The sequence below is a fragment of the Somniosus microcephalus genome, chromosome 17, assembly GCF_052327205.1.
Source record: "Somniosus microcephalus isolate GS21.2 chromosome 17, FLI_Smic_1.0, whole genome shotgun sequence".
NCBI classification, from domain to species: Eukaryota; Metazoa; Chordata; class Chondrichthyes; order Squaliformes; family Somniosidae; genus Somniosus; species Somniosus microcephalus.
This window is the reverse complement of record NC_141003.1, coordinates 81,255,391-81,270,536: the sequence shown is the minus strand read 5'-3', so window position 1 is coordinate 81,270,536 and position 15,146 is coordinate 81,255,391. Positions and strand designations below refer to the sequence as shown.

The following is a 15,146-nucleotide window of genomic DNA, read 5'->3' as shown; positions in this document are numbered from 1 at the left end:
AAAAAAAAAAGTGAATAAAACATTTACAGCTTCTTTAGTCTATTTACAAGCCCTTTCTTAAAAAAAAAAAATCTCTTTTTTTGCTTTCAACTTGTCCAATCTCTACTACCTCAACCACATAAAGTTAATAAAGGACTAAATAACTGTAAAAACTCATTAAATTCAGCACATCTGGGAGTTAACAAGCAAGTTATGGTCAGTCCTTTGAACAGTGCCGTGCCGGAAAACCACCCAAAACCACTGTTGGTGCTGTGCACCCATACCAATGGCGCAGAGCATACACATAATATAATAACCACTTGTGCATCTTTTTAGTGGCTGGTTTTTAAACACGTCGCCCATTACAGCTCTTGTTTTCCTTTGTTTTTCATTGTAAAATAATTCCTGTCTTTTTTCGAGGTACTGACAAAGCCAAAAAAAATGTGCAATATGACATAGAAAACTGGCAGCGTAGACAAATGTAACAGGTTCTAAGTTATTTGTACATTATGCAGTACCTTTCAGATGTGGAGCTTTTAAGGATACAGTATTTCTCTTTTTTTTTTCTAGTAAAGTAAGTTATTGGTGAATAGATATTACCTGACCTGTTCCTATCCCTTGTAAAGAATGGAATACTATGCTACTTGTATTAATAAATGAACAGAAGAAGTGTACAAGTTTGAATCCGTTGTCTTATGTAGTGATCTGGCCTTTCCAGTTGTAAGGCTCTGCAGGTTGGGCTGGATAAATCTGTTCAGTGTCCATCGTGAGTGGGTAGGACATAAATTTGAGACTGATTTGCATGCTTTTCATCGGTTGAGGGAGTGCTGGCTGGTCAGCATTTAGGACTTGGTACTCTGCCGTATGTGTGCGTGTGTGTGTATATGTGTATATACATATAAGCGTGTACATGTGTCATAAAATAGACATACGGTGCACTACGTCAGTAATATACTACCTACAGCATTGGTTTTCAAACTCGTCTGTGTGGACGGCCCCCCCTGCAATATTCATGCACTCCTGGGGGTCGCACGCAAACATTGACACACTTCCCAGCTACTCCTTGTCCTAAGCCGACAAAGATGGTGTCAAAGCTACTCCTGAGGAAAAACAATGCTATCTTTGCAGAAAATATTATTAGTATACAGCAACCTAAATAATGTGCGAGAAAGTAATCAAAAATAGAAAATCCCGATGAGCCCTTTTGCATCCATTTGTGGATTTGCTAGGGTGCAGACCCCGCACCCCCCCCTAATTTGGAAGCCTACGGGGATATATTAACCACTAGATTTAATTCAATTACAACTTCATTGGATGTGAAACATTTTGGGACGTCCTGATAGGCGCTATAGAAACATAGAAGATAGGAGCAGGAGTAGGCCATTCGGCCCCTCGAGCCTGCTCCGCCATTCAATGAGATCATGGCTGATCATCCAAATTCAGTACCCTGTCCCTGCCTTCTCCCCATATCCCTTGATCCTTTTAGCCTTAAGAAATATATCTAACTCCTTCTTGAATATATTTAATGAATTGGCCTCAACTGCCTTGTGTGGTAGAGAATTCCACAGGTTCACCACTCTTTGGGTGAAGAAATTCCTCCTCATCTCTGTCCTAAATGGCTTACCCCTTATCTTTAGGCTGTGACCCCTGGTTCTGGACTCCCCCGCCATCGGGAACATCCTTCCTGCATCTAGTCTGTCCAGTCCTGTTAGAATTTTATAAGTTTCAATGAGTAAATGCACGTTCTTTCTCTAACTCAAGATGGAGTATTAGGGAATTTAAACTTCCAAGGTAAAATTTAACATTTACATCACGGACTTATCTGGGAACTATGAGTTCAGTTGAAAAAATTCTGGGGGGAGGGGAGCCATTATGACATTGACTTGGCAACCAGAAATTGACATGTGCGATATTATCAGTTTAATAACACGGAGTGACACTGCCATCTCAGCGGCTGAATCGACCTTTACTAGAGCGGCTCCTTGTTTAACTTTGACAGATGTTAGATGGAGAGTTTCATTCGAATGGTCAAGAGGCCGGTCGGCCGGCCCACTCTCTCTGCGGTGACCTCTGCCAAGCGACGATGCCAGCTGACAATTGACACACAGGGCGGCGTGGAGCCCACAGCAAAAGGCAACAGAACACTCAATTCCTCAGCATAGCCTCTATTTATTTGGAGAGGGGTTTGGGATCTGTAGAAGAGGCGCCCACACGCATGCAGAGCTGGGCCTGACTCCAGTACAGTATTCTGGTAATGCTGCAATGCAATCAGCGAGCCAACATTGAAAACCCTTTTGATGCACAATTCTTATATTTACAGCTTTGTGCAGCCATTGGCATTTTGTTGCATAGATTTCAGACACAGTATAAATGGAAGCAAATCACTGATCTGAAATATCCTCAATCTTTCCAATTGTCACTGAAGATCATCATCTCTGCCAATCATCCTTTACTGCAGGTTGACTCCCCTCTGTGACTGGTAATGCCAATTATGCTCGCCCTGTAGGAGGCCTAGGTGGTGGGAACAGAGATAAATACAGATGGCTTACATCTGGAACTTAACATGCTTCTCTACACCTTAGTCACCACTGCAAAGTTCAGCGTACCAACAGCCTGTTGATGTAAATGACACATGCTCCAACAAAGATCTTCAACTGGTATATTAGGGTCTGGACATATTTTATATTAATACTCAATTTAGCGATTGCCCTCTGCCTCCCATGCTAGTGCTGGGTCTTGATCACTATCCACTGGTTCTTGGTGTGTGGGCTTGGCTGTGAAGCCCTCTCAACCAATCAGTCCGCCAATACTGTCCAGACACGTATCCAGAAGAGCCATTTGGGTAAGGTATTAGAGGGCTGCCATTGGCTGTGGATCCATGCCCCAACAAGAGCTGCCATTTTCAATGGCGATGGAGAGAAATCTGGAAATTTAAAAAGAAATTATCTTTATATTCATAATCAGTAATCATAATCACAACCATACCGTAATCACGAGATTGGTATGAATGAGGCACATTTTAGTTTATCGGTTTAGAAAGGCCCTACAGTGCCATCAATGACGGGAGTATTATAAATGTTATTAATTGGGATGAATTGTACATTTAATGCAACTGCCCAATGTAAAGTTGACCAAAAGTGATTTTCATATTTAAACTTTTAATAATTAACATTTAATAGTTTGAGATAGACATTGATGAGTTGGAATTTAGGAACATAGAAACAGGAGGAGGCCATTCAGCCCCTCGAGCCTGTTCCGCCATTCAATGAGATCATGGCTGATCTGCGACCTAACTCCATATACCCGCCTGTGCCCCATATCCCTTAATACCATTGGTTAACAAAAATCTATCTGTTGGCTGGTGTGAATAATTACAGGAGCATTGGCATTGTTTGAAATTCATTAGCAACTGCATTTATTAAAGTGATGCAATGACGTAATTCATACGGTGATATGGCTCTTGTTGAAAAATTCGCCGTGTCATGAAAGTGTCATTGTGTGACATGGGACTCTTGTATCATTCTGTCCTCAATTTTCCTTTTCACAAAAGACATTGTTTTGCAGGATTAGGTAACCGAATGGGCCAGATTTGGTCTGTGGGTTTAACGGCGTGAGCGATGGGAATCACTTCAGGTGTTGTCAGAAAAAACTCACTTTAGACAACCCAGGAAACAGCTCTTGAGTAATGCAGCATGTGTTGTTATAGACACCAACAAGAGGGACATGCTGCCATTTGTAGACATGGCTGGCATGCACAAACCCATTTCAGAGCCAACACTTTGATTTTCACCTCGAGCCCTATTCCTAGATATTTAGATGAACAATTCCCTTTTTGCCTCATTAAGAAATTTTAGGAATAGGAAAAGGCCATTAGGCCCAACAAGCCTTTACTCATATATTGAGCCTGAGATTGATCCTACTAACCCACCTTTTCTCCATTTCCATCAACCCTTCTTTCTCCAGAAACATGTCTAATTGTCTCTTAATCCTATTCGTGCCAGAGAGAATTTGGTGAGCTTTTATTCTTCCCACTTGTAAGCAAATAAATTAGATTCAAAGTTTGAATTCAAATGAGTGGAACTGATGGCAGCACGGTGGCATAGTGGTTAGCACTGTTGCCTCACAGCGCCAGGGACCCGGGTTCGAATCCGGCCTCGGGTGACTGTCTGTGTGGAGTTTGCACATTCTCCCCGTGTTTGCGTGGGTTTTCTCCGGGTGCTCCGGTTTCCTCCCACAGTCCAAAAATGTGCGGGTTAGGTTGATTGGCTATGATAAAAAAAAAAAAAAATTGACCCATAGTGATAGGGTGGGATATGTGTTGGTGTAGGGGTTACGGGGATCGGGTGGGATATGTGTCGGTGCAGGCTCGATGGGCCGAAATGGCCTCTATCTGCACTGTGGGGTTTCTGTGATTTCTGTGATGTCTCCCTGCCCTCAGAATTACTAGCTGCCTGTGCTCTGCCACAGAACAAAGCTGTTTGATCCATTCAAGGGAGTGGAGTGATTATTATTTTGGTCACCTTCACCGTGCACCCCCGCATGGCTGCTGAATCGCACAGTCTGTTTGGCCTCAGGACGCTTTCACCTCCCACTAACTTGCTTCCTCCGTACAGTGTGTAGATTACTCTGGGGCCGCTAGCACGCTGCTTCTGGCCAAGCCTTACTCTTGTAAAGTGGACCTTGTGGCCTGCCTTTTCTCAGAGAAACTTTCAGAGTGCACCCTGTTTTGTGGCTCAGCCTCCCTCCTCGAAGTGAAACCATTTCCTGACACCAGACACCCAATTTAAGGAGGGCCTCTTGGACCGTGCACCCTGTTGAAATGGTAGCCGGGCGGCTGTGTAAATATGAGCACATTCTGAAACTCATGCAAGTCAATACAGGCCAGGATCTCTCCCATTTCAGCAGACTGCTGGCTCTGCAAGGAGCGTCACTTCAACAAGCTCACAAGTCAAAAATATGTATGTTGGAAGGTAAAGACGGAAAAATATATTTCTAAACTTCGAGGATGTGGAGGGAAAAGGGCAGCTGCCCACGAGATTATTTAATTCCTGCAATAAACTCGCAAATCCCAATCCATGAACCCAAGGGATGGCAATCTAAGTGATCTGATTTTACTACTCCCTGGCACTAGCCCAAACTTAGACCCAGTTGCACCAACTTGTGCCATGCTCTGTTACTTTATTTGGGACTTCAGCGTGACACAGAACGATCCTGTTACTATGTGCAAATATGACACTGAGGCATTTAAAAGAAGATCTTATCAACATTCGGCACTTTACAACCTTCCGGACTCAACATTGAGTTCAACAATTTCAGATCATAACCTCGGCCCTCATTTTTTTGGATGGTAGCTGTTGCTGATGATTCTGCCATTCCCATTTACACCTCCTCTAGACTCATCTTTTGTTCCTATACTTGTCCCATTACCCTCTCCTTTCACCTTGCACCATCATCCCTTTTGTCATTTAATCTCTCCCGCCTTCCACCCGATCACAGACCTTCCCTTTTGTTCTATTCCTCCCCTCCTCCCCAGCCTCTGTACCTGCTTAAAACCTGTTATACTTCTAACTTTTTCCAGTTCTGACGAAGGGTCATCAACCTGAAACGTTAACTCTGTTTCTCCCTCCACAGATGCTGCCTGACCTGCTGAGTATTTCCAGCATTTTCTGTTTTTTATTTTATCAACATTGTTGCTCAGTTAGGAACATCGGAACAGGAGTAGGCCATTCAGCCCCTTGAGCCTGTTCTGCCATTCAGTTAGATCATGGCTGATCGGTACCTCAAGTCCATTTACCTGCCTTTGTTCCATATCCCTTAATACCCTACCTAACAAAAACCCATCAATCTCAGTCTTGAAAATTTCAATTGACCCCCAACATCCACAGCCTTTTGGAGGTGCGAGTTCCTGATTTCTTTGTGTGAAAACGTGCTTCCTAATTTGACTCCTAAGTGACCTAGCTCTAATTTTAAGACATTGCCTTCTTGTTCTGGTTTTCCCCACCCGAGAAGATAGCTTCCCCTTAATCCCTTAATCAAAACACCTCGATTCGATCACCTCTCAATCTTCTAAAGTCAAGGGAATACAAGTCAAGTTTATGTAACTTGTCCTTCCTTGACCTTATCTGAGGAAGGATGTTCTTGCCATGGAAGGAGTTCAGCAAAGATTCACCAGGCTGATACCTGGGATGGCAGGAATGACGTATGAGTAGAGATTGGGTCGATTGGGCTTATACTCGCTGGAGTTTAGAAGAATGAGAGGGGATCTTATTGAAACTTATACAATTCTGACAGGACTAGACAGACTAGATGCAGGAAAGATGTTCCCGATGGTCGGGGAGTCCAGAACCAGGGGTCACAGTCTAAGGATAAGGGGTAAGCCATTTAGGACAGAAATGAGGAGGAATTTCTTCACCCAGAGAGTGGTGAACCTGTGGAATTCTCTACCACAGAAGGCAGTTGAGGCCAATTCATTAAATATATTCAAGAAGGAGTTGGATATATTTCTTAAGGCTAAAGGGAGCAAGGGGTATGGGGAGAAAGCAGGGACAGGGTACTGAATTTGGATGATCAGCCATGATCGCGTTGAATGGCGGAGCAGGCTCGAGGGGCCGAATGGCCTACTCCTGCTCCTATCTTCTATGTTTCTATAATTTAACACATTAAGCCCTGGTATCATTCTGGTGCCTCTGCACTGTACCCCCTCCAAGGCCACTATATTTTCGCTGAGGTTCAGTGCCCAAAACTGAACGCAACACTCCAGAGGGGATCTGACCAAAGTTCTGTACAACTGAAGCACACTTTCGAATTCCAATCCCCTTAAGATAAAGGCCAACATCCCATTCGACTTTTTGATTCCTTTTTGTACCTGTGCACTAACTGTTTGTGTACATGGACATCCAAATCTCTTTGCTCCTTCAGAGCTTCTAATCTCTCACCATTAAGAAACGATTCCACGGGAATGGTCTGGCGGTGACGAGGCAGCAGGCCAGGCTGAGATGAATTTTCCTTCCTTGTGTGGAAAAAAAAATTGGCCATCTCTACAGCGGTATTGTTGGCATCACAGTGTTTTGGTGTGTGTGTGTGGGGGGGGGGGGGCGGAAGAGGGGTGGTGAGGACACAAGCATAAACCCCAATCCTGCCATCTGTGGCAAGTGCAAACATTTGTGCATTGCAATAGAATTTTACATCAATGTAAGAATTAGTAAAACATAGGCCAACGCATTACAGTAGCATTTCACAACTGTGTAGTATACCATTTTAATCCAATAGCATTAAGTGGCATAATTTTATGAAAGAAAGAGGTTTACGGGGAAACATTTCGGTTGGTTAGCACCTCCCGTCGGGGGCGCTAACAACTTAGCGCCCAAGTGCGGCGATTTTAACGCCGCTCGCGAAATTGACCTGTCGTTTTGCGCTGGCGCTAAACACTACCGCCACAATCTCCTGCGTCCGCAGATCGTGACGTCAGTCGAGCGTGCAACGCCCCGGTAGCGCTCTGGACCAGAAATTGAGTCGTGCCCCCTGCCTTAGCGTCTGCTGCTGGGAATGACAGGTAGAGGGAAACATTTTCAAGTTGGGAAGGGGCTGGGGGAGCGCTATTTAAAGGTGTGCGCTTCCTGCTTTTTCTTGTCGGCAACATTTTTGGTACACGCAGGTTGAGAGGGAGAGAGACGTCTGGAGAGAGTTAACGCTGTCCTAAGGAGTTTTGGTCCTCAGCACCACTTTTGAGGTTCCTAAGCGCCGAGCTCTTTCCCTGGGCCTATCCCTTAGTGCTTCTAACACAATTACTTTCGAGGTCTCTCTAGGCTGGGATTCAAGGCTGCAATGAGTAGGGTGTGGCTGGCCAGCAAGATAGTCCCCTCCCCTTTAAGAACTGGACGGCGCCAGTCTGTCTGGCTTCCATGGTCACTGACATTGCCTGGGCTTCAGTAGCGTTCTGAGGTAGCGCCTCGCTCCCCGACATTAGCACCTTAAGAGAGATGTGTAGCGTCTGATTTAGCGCTCAAATCACCTCCAGGGGCAGTTGGAGGCGCTAATTAGCGCCGGGCGCTAAACTTTGCGCCCAGCTGATATTAGCGCCCCAAAATGGTCTCCCCCTTAACCTGTAACAACAGACTACTTTATTGGTGCTTCATTTAAATTTTATTTAATAAAAAAAGACACGACAATCAAAACTTTAAACACTCTTGTAATTTGAAAGACAAATTAAGGGAATTAACCGAATCATTAAGAAATCAAACTCTCCATTAAGGTGTCACATGCATTTCCTTGTAAACGTTCACACAACCAGGTTTACTGAGTTTAGTGCTTGTATATACTGATGGTGTTGATGAACAGGGCAACGGAGTATAACTTCTAATTATTCTGTCGTGAAAGTGAAGCACTTTCTGCTTAGTTTCCTTTTGAGGTTGCCAAGGCAATTAAAAAAAATAGCAGGCTGAAACATTGGCCCAGAAATTCGGGTCGGGGGCTTCCCGCGGGTGCAAGCCCCCGACCTACACTTACCTAGCGCGCCGGCCGTTGGCCTCTTGGCCTGCGTGGAATTCCTCTCCGAGACCTGTCCCAGAGGCCGGCGCGCTATGCTGGCGTGTCCCAGGGGCGTAGTTAGTGCGAAGCGTCCCCTGGGATCACGTGAGCAACAGGCAGCCAATCGGAGCAGGGAATGCTCCATTCATAAGTCTTGACAGATAGACCTGTCAAAACGTATAAATGCTGAGGCTGTAAAACTGTACTTTACCTTCAAATAAATTTTTAAAAAATCACACTTTGTAAATAAACTAAAAATGACATTAAATAACTATTTTAAACAAAAATTTAAATTTTTGAAAAAAATAATTTTATAAAAAAATGGGGCTAAAAATAAACTTACCTTGCTTTAAAGTATTTAAAAGTAAAAAACCTGTGGAAAAAATGTTTTAATTTTAAATAATTGACCACTTACCTTTGAAAATGAAGTCCTTACGGCTGCTTTTTACATTTCTAAAATGTACAGACTTACCCGCATGTTAAAACCTGAAAAAAAAAAGGAAGTTCAACGCGCACGCGCAGACTCCCGCGCGCATGCGTTCGACCTCTGAACCCCTTGGTTCAGAGGATCGGAACTGCTGGTTTCCCGCGCATGTGTAGTGCATGCAAGATTCCGGCACTTCCATCGGGTCCACGCGTGAGTACTCCGTCCGTACTCACGCGTTGGGACCCGAATTTCTGGGCCATTATTTCCATACTGTGGTCTTTCAATCAAATGATATTTTGAAGAGTTCCAGCGTTCTAATCACAGAATCGTAGAACAGTACAGCACAGAAGGAGGCCATTCGGCCCATTGAGCCTGCGCCGCCTCTTTCGAAGAGCAATACAGTCAGTCCCACTCTCCCGCTCTTTCCCCATATCCCTGTAATTTTGTCTCCTTCAGATATTTATCCAATTCCCTTTTGAAGGCTAGTATTGAATCTGTATTCACTGCCCTATCAGGCAGCGCATTCCAAATCCTAACCACTCGTTGCATAAACATTTTCCCCTCATGTCGCCTCTGGTTCTTTTGCCAATCACCTTAAATCTGTGTCCTCTAGCTATCATAGAAACATAGAAGATAGGAGCAGGAGTAGGCCATTCGGCCCCTTGAGCCTGCTCCGCCATTCAATATCATGGCTGATCATCCAAATTCAGTACCCTGTCCCTGCTTTCTCCCCATATCCCTTGATCCCTTTAGCCTTAAGAAATATATCTAACTCCTTCTTGAATATATTTAATGAATTGGCCTCAACTGCCTTCTGTGGTAGAGAATTCCACAGGTTCACCACTCTCTGGGTGAAGAAATTCCTCCTCATCTCTGTCCTAAATGGCTTACCCCTTATCTTTAGACTGTGACCCCTGGTTCTGGACTGCCCCGCCATCGGGAACATCCTTCTTGCATCTAGTCTGTCTAGTCCTGTTAGAATTTTATAAGTTTCAATGAGATTCCCTCTCATTCTTCTAAACTCCAGCAAATATAAGCCCAATCGACCCAATCTCTCCTCATACGTCATTCCTGCCATCCCAGATATCAGTCTGGTGAATCTTCGCTGCACTCACTCCATGGCAAGAGCATCCTTCCTCAGATAAGGCGACCAAAACTGTACACAATACTCAAAGTGTGGTCTCACCAAAGCCCTGTACAACTGCAGCAAGACATCCTTGCTCCTGTACTCGAATCCTCTCGCTATGAAGGCCAACATACCATTTGCCTTCTTAACCGCCTGCTGCACCTGCATGCTTACCTTCAGCGACTGGTGCACAAGGACACCCAGGTCTCGTTGCACTTCCCCTTCTCCCAATCTATTGCCATTCAGATAATAATCTGCCTTCCTGTTTTTGCCACCAAAGTGGATAACCTCGCATTTATCCACATTATACTGCATCTGCCATGCATCTGCCCAATTGACCCTTCAGCCATTGGAAACAGGTTCTCTTTATTTACTCTATCTAAACCCTTCATGATTTTAAACACCTCTATCAAATCTCCTCTCAGCCTTCTCTGCTCCAAGGAGAACAACCCCAGCTTCTCCAGTCTGTCCTCGTATCTCTAATCCCTCACCCTTGGAACCATTCTAGTAAATCTCTTCTGCACCCTCTCCAAAGCTTTCACATCCTTCCTAAAGTGTGGTGCCCCAGAACTGGACACAATCCTCCAGCTGGGGCCGAACTAGTGTTTTATAAAGGTTTAACATAACTTCCTGGATTTTGTACTCTGTGCCTCTATTTAGAAAGCCCAGGATCCCATTTGCTTTATTAACTGCTTTGTTAACCTGTCCTGCCACCTTCGAAGATTTGTGCACCAACACCCCCAGACGTTTTGTAAAATCATTGTACATTTTGATTACTTGGTGCTTGTGGGAGAAGTGCGTTTATACATTAAAGCCTGCGCTAGTGTTGCCGAATCCTGACACTTGGGCTTCTGGTGACCAGCGGCAATCTGGAAGTAAACTTCCGAGGAACCATTAATTCCTGTGGTTCGGAAAACCCAATCTTCTTGGCCAGTGACTTTAGCGAATCCCAGTAAACGTTTCTTTTGGGTAGCAGCTGGCTGCTGGAGACCCAAGGATCAGGTTTTAGCACAATCTACAAGCAGCTGAGTGTTTCTTGGCATGGTTGCACTGGCACTGTGTGCAATGTGGGTGTAAAGTTTGTTCTTGGTCCCTGGGGTTCAGCTTGAGTCTTTGACTGGGGAGGGAGTTGTCCTGCCTAATATTGAACCATAGAATCACAGAATAGGACAGCACAGAAGGAGGCCATTCAGCCCATTGAGTCTGCGCCGACTCTTTCGAAAAGTGGTCCTTTTGGTTGAGCTTGCGATCATGACCAATCCACTCGGTGGTTTGCTGTTGCTGGCTTGTTTACTCTTTCTGCTTTATCCTCCTGGAGGATGGTTTGGATGTTGGGGCTGTTCCAGATTGGTCTCCAAGAACTGGCACTGTTTGGCATTTCCTTAGTTCCAGGTGGAGGCCAAACATCACGCCTTCAGAGTGGGCTCTTCCCCAGAGTGCTTCATCCAGATATTTGTCGCAGTCTGCCACAGTGAGGGGGATGTGCCCTTCTTGCAGCCAACAGTGAGAACTGAGCTAGGCGGCGTACAGCAGGGAGTTCTCACGCTCCTGCCAAGTGCGTCCAATAAGCATTGGGCTATGTCCAACTGAGCTGCAAGGCTAGTCACGGCCCCTGTGTTCCCTGGTCCATTGTCCAGAGCGGCTGAATGACCAGAATAGGAGGATGTCCTTTCCGCCGCAGCCCCTCCAAGATTTATTTGGTATAGAGGGGTGACATTTCTGGGGTTTGTGTGTGGACTGTAGCTTGTATGATGTATAATCCTGATTTAAGGCTTTTTAATTTCTGATATAGTCGCATGTAGATCACCAGTGAATTTAAAAAAATGACTTAAATAAATATAGTTTACACATCTTTGTGAAATAATACACCTTTATTGCAAGAATACATGTTGAAAAGTGCAAGAACATATTTGCTTGAAGAACGTATAACTCAGCTTCATCAGGCATAATGACATAATGGATGTGTAAATACATAGCTTTGCGCTAGACATGATCAGTAGATAATGAAGAAGAAATGTGCTGTGTTCCCTGCCTGTTCTCTCATCTTTTCTTTTATTATATAGCGTCTTGGTTTTACCAAATTTATGTAACAGGAAAACTGCAATGTTGGGCACCAATGTCGGACACTGCAATATTACAAGGGAAATGAGGCGCTATGCAAATTTACAGCTTTTTGTACTTCACAAAAAAAATCTTGGATTATCCATTATCCTTACTTTTCTTTTCCTGGTTTATAGCATTTCCTGGCTGTCTCCTTCAGCCATATTAAAACAGTCAGCAGTTTCTTTACTCTGGGCCTTTTCTTAAGGAACTCAGGGGTAGAAATTGCCCTGGCGTGGCAGTGTAAAACGGATGGCGTCGTATGGGTTGCCTGTTATACTCCGCGCCCGAAGTTCAGCTCCACTGACTTCAATAGAAAGGAATATTAAGCGGGGCGCATAACAGGGGGCAGGTGAGATGCCGCCCGTTTAGCATCCCTGCCCAAGTCGACACCTGCTAAGCCATGCTCCCTCTAAGTTGTCTTTGTTGTGCGCGACCTGTTTCCTTCAAATGCGCTCTGCCCCTTTAAATTTTAGTATTTCAGACGGAAAAGCTTGCAAGCGGCCATGCAGATTACTGCGCGGCCGCCTACGCGCTCAGCTTAGAGGGAGCACTGCTCCTCAGTGTTGTTGGGTGCACACAGTTTCATAGGTGCTGAGAGTCCCCCAGTACCTCAGCCAAGCAACCGCTCTCTCGTGTGAACCGGGGCCACTGAGTGTTAGCCGGCTAATTTAGCGCGGGGGTGTCACAGCGGAACCTAATCCAGCGTGTCAAGTTTCACACTTGGAAAACGATCACTTGTGTGATCATTGGTGGGCTCCATTGGGCTTGACTTCAGCACCTTCAGCTGAAGAGGAGGAGGAGGAGGAGGAGATGAGAAAACTGGAAAGAAAAATTGCAGCCGAGCGTTTCACATGAATCTCACATTTCTGCTTTGAATTATTTTAACCGCAGGTGCTGAAAATATTATTTTGGTTATAAAATCATTTTAAAAGATACAGTGGGGGAAAAATTCACTTGGTTTGTGACTCCTGTTAGTGCCTTAAGAGGGTGCAAATGGGGCGCAAAGCAATTAGCGCCCGGGCGCGGCGATGTTTGCGCCGCTCGCGAAATTAAGTAGACATTTTGCGGCGGCGCTAAACACTACCGCCACGATCTCCTGCGCAGGCAGATCGTGACGTCAGTCGAGTGCGCAACGCCCTGGTAGCGCCCCAGACCGGATATTGAGAGGTGCCCCCTGCCTTACTGCCTGCCGCTAGCAATGACAGGTTGACGGGAGCGTTTTGCAGTCAGAAAGGGACTGGTGGAGCGCTATTTAAAGGCAACTGCTTCCTGCCTTTTTTTGTTGGTGACATTTTTGCACCACGCATTCTGAGAGAGAGAGAGAGAGACTTCTGGAGAGATTCAATGCTGTGTGAAGGAGTTTTGGGTACTGAGCAGCACTTTGCAGGTTCATTTTGATTTGCCCTTCCTTGTATCAATTTAGAAGAGACTGTGGGGGCTGCACTCTGAGCTCTTTCCCTGGGTCTCTCCATTGTTCTTTCCAACAGATTTGATGTACAGGTCTCTCCAGGCCGAGATTCAAGGCTGCAATGAGCAGGATGTGGATAGAGAGCAAGATCAACCCTCCCCTTTAAGATAAAAACAGAAAATGCTGGAGAAACTCAGCAGGTCAAGCAGCATCTGTGAAGAGAGCAAAAGAGTTAAAGTTTCAGGTCGATGACCTTTTGTCAGAACTCCCCTTTAAGAACTGGCCGGCGCCAGTGTGTCTGTGTTCCATTGCTGACTGACATCACATGAGCTTCGCCAGCGCTGTGAAGTAGCGCCTCGCTCCTCGGCCTTTGCGCCTTAAGACAGGTATGAAGTGCCTGATTTAGCACTCCAATCACTCCAGGGGCGATAAAAGCCAAGTTTGCCGTCTGAGGCGATAATTAGCGCCAGGCGCTAAACTTTGCGCACGGCCGATAATGGCGTCCCAAATGGGGCGATACTGAATTTTTCCTCCACACAGTCATCACAAGGTTCTTTGCTGCAGTAATATGGTTGCACCGTTATTGGATCTTGAGTACAGAACTGTTTCATGAACATTGAAAGCTATGTTATGGAACATTCACTAGAGCAGGCACCCCACTGTTCCATGCAAAACACTTAGCTCTCAGTACTGGCTGGAGTCATACCTAGCACAAAGGAAGATGGTCGTGGTGGTTGAAGGTCAATCATCACAGCCCCAGGACATCGCTGCAGGAGTTCCTCAGGGCAGTGTCCTAGGCCCAACCATCTTCAGCTGCTTCATCAATGACCTTCCCTCTAACATAAGGTCAGAAATGGGGATGTTCGCTGATGACTGCACAGTGTTCAGCGCCATTTGCAACTCCTCAGATAATGAAGCAGTCCATACCCTCATACAACAAGACCTGGATGACATTCAGGCTTGGGCTGATAAGTGGCAGGTAACATTCGCGCCACAGAAGTGTCAGGCAATGACTATCTCCAACAAGCGAGAGTCTAACCACCGCCCCTTGACATTCAACGGCATTACCATCGCTGAATCCCCCACTATCAACATCCTGGGGGTCACCATTGACCAGAAACTTAACTGGACCAGCCAAATAAATACGGTGGCAACAAGAGCAGGTCAGAAGCTAGGTATTCTGCGGCGAGTGTCTCACCTCCTGACTCCCCAAAGCCTTTCCACCATCTGCAAGGCACAAGTAAGGAGCGTGATGGAATACTCTCCACTTGCCTGGATGAGTGCAGCTCCAACAACACTCAAGAAGCTCGACACCATCCAGGACAAAGCAGCCCACTTGATTGGCATTCCATCCACCACCTTAAACCTTCACTCCCTCCACCACCGGTGTACCGTGGCTGCAGTGTGCACCATCTACAAGATGCACTGCAGCAACTCACCAAGGCTTCTTTGGCAGCACCTCCCAAACCCGTGACCTCTTCCACCTAGAAGGACAAGGGCAGCAGGCGCATGGGAACACCACCACCTCCAAGTTCCCCTCCAAGTCACACACCATCCTGACTTGGAAATATATCGTC

At 45.6% G+C, this 15,146-nt stretch overlaps 1 long non-coding RNA gene across 1 annotated transcript; it reads right to left on the bottom strand.

The window, feature by feature from the left end:
* Window position 1: 1 nt before the first annotated feature.
* LOC147105876 (uncharacterized) lies at window positions 2–8,605 on the bottom strand. The gene is made up of 2 exons (XR_015081634.1): window positions 8,485–8,605; window positions 2–2,902 (listed from the first exon to the last, which is right to left on the bottom strand). It is a non-coding gene; the product is annotated as an uncharacterized LOC147105876 (long non-coding RNA).
* Between the last annotated feature and the right edge of the window lie 6,541 nt (window positions 8,606–15,146).